Below are 2,348 nucleotides of genomic sequence, written 5' to 3' on the forward strand. Positions count from 1 at the left end.
AAGGATCTGCCCGGTCGATTTAAGCTTCTCCGTTCGATTTTTCTCGTCCTAGGTTTTCTAAAAACGAGACAGAAAAAAAAAAATGAACACGAACGGGAAATGATAAATCGTGTGTCAATGAGAGGAAACTTTGTATAAAAAAAAAAATAAAAACCAAAAAATATACATATATACATACATAAAATTAAGCGACGAAATCAATAGATTGACGACAAGGAATTACACGAATCCCTAATGATTGTGAACGAAGATTATGGCAGTTATACCAGTGAAACGATTAATAAAAAGTTGTATAATTAAACGTTGTAAGACGAAGTTTATATCTCTTTTGTACTTCTCTTTTCTTTCTGATTATTCATTTGAAACGTTTCTCTCTACGGTATATCGTTTCGTTTTCAATTCAGCTGCTGTCGAGTCTGGGATTGAATTTATTAATTAATTAGCCAAATTCCAATCGAGAGATTATTAGGCCGGCGCTGGGAAGCTTTCAATTAGCATAAAGATAAACTCGAATTAGATTTAAATTAAACAAACACGGCTGTTCTAGTACTTTAGGTGTAAAATTTTGTATTTAAAAGGAAAAAAAAAACATCGCATATAGAGTTTCTAAATGAGAAATCGAATTTTCTCACCGAGGGTAACTGAAATCGTTTAGTTGAATCCGCTCAAAAGAATTAGACTTACGCGTCGATAATTTTAAATAAATTGAACATCCTTGGGAAGTGTGCGGAGCGAGGGAACGATCATGGGAATTATTATTAATATAAAGAAGAAAAAAAAAAGAGAGAGAGAAAAATCGGGGAGGCGCGACGAAACAATTAAACAGTAACAATATTAAACGACGACGAAGATGCAAAAGGTTGACACTCAATTAAATTAATGGAGGGAGGAAAGGAAAGGAGTAAAAAACAAATCAACAAAAAAAAAATTATATTATATATATATGTATGTATGAAACAATCTTGTATTCTACGGATAAGTAATTGTTTTTTATATGCGACATAGTATATTACATATTATATTATAATTAACGCGGAATACGTATATACATGTATATGTATGCATATAAATTATGTAAAGGGTATATAAACATGTATATGTGTATAAAAAAAACGATGATGATGATGATGATGATGATGATGATGATGATGATGAAACAAGCAAACAAAACAGGAAAAAGAAACAAACGAAAGAATTATTAATATCGTATGAATTTAAATAGCGAGTACGCGTGAGATTTCAAATTAATTAATTAATTATTTTATGCGCCTGTGTACAGATATAAAAAACGTCATATGTGAGATGCATGTGTAGCGACGTTCACAAGTTTGGCAGAAATCTGTAATTTTTTTCGTACTTTGTGAACGTACAGGAATTTAATAGAATTAATCTCACTTTTAACACAGAGGAGGGGGTTTTAAATTTAATTGCTTGCGTTTAACGAAGCAACAGGAGTTAAACCGTAGAATTATATTTAATTGTTAGGTATGACTCATTGAAAGAAAGTTGTTTCTGCTGTTGATTCAATTGCTAACTAAATTATGATCAATCTGTCGTACTTTTGAACGTCAGTAACGTTCTTTATATACATACGCATAGGCACAGCGTACGCTTGTGAGTAAATCTGAGAAAAAGTGATTTAGAAAGTGAGAAAAAGGTGATATGAATGAGGGGGAGTATGAGAGAGAAAGATAGTGAGTGTGTCTGTGTAAATGAGAAAGGTGAGTGAGAGTTCGTTGAATCTGATCTAACGAGAGAAAATACGATTTGATGATTTTTAGTATTATAAACGTTTTTTCTGTACTATAGGTAGAGAGCCTCGAGTATCTTGCGAATAATACAGTATGATTTGGAGACATTGTTCGTTGAATTCTGTTTTATGGTCATTCGCTTGCGACGGAAAACCCTTGCAATTTTTTTTTCATTTCTCGTCCATTCTCTGCTCGTTCAACTTGGCAATATTCTTCTTTCGACTTTTATCAGCTCGTCTAAAAGACAGACTTTCTCTGACCTTTTTTTTAAATTAGGGAGGAGCGCTGTGTAAAATTTTTATGCCATGCTTTAATTAATTTAAACTTTTTACTTAAGGAACTCATACAGGAGTATTGTATAATTCTCCTTAACATTTTCTATTTTAATCGATGCAATATATTACCACATTATTTGATAAAGAGATGATAATAGTTTATTGATAATCGTTGAACTCATGAAACGACCTAACGAAAAGGAAAATTGCAATAGAATTTCTTAGAGTCGTTCTTGTTTCTCTTGGGTTTGTACATAAATTTTGCTGATGAGTTGTGCTAAATAGAATTTCTTTTAACAATTATCGCCATCTCGTTTATAAG

The sequence above is a fragment of the Ceratina calcarata genome, unplaced genomic scaffold (genome assembly GCF_001652005.2).
Source record: "Ceratina calcarata isolate Rehan_Ccalc_2016 unplaced genomic scaffold, ASM165200v1 scaffold11.2, whole genome shotgun sequence".
Lineage (NCBI taxonomy): Eukaryota > Metazoa > Arthropoda > Insecta > Hymenoptera > Apidae > Ceratina > Ceratina calcarata.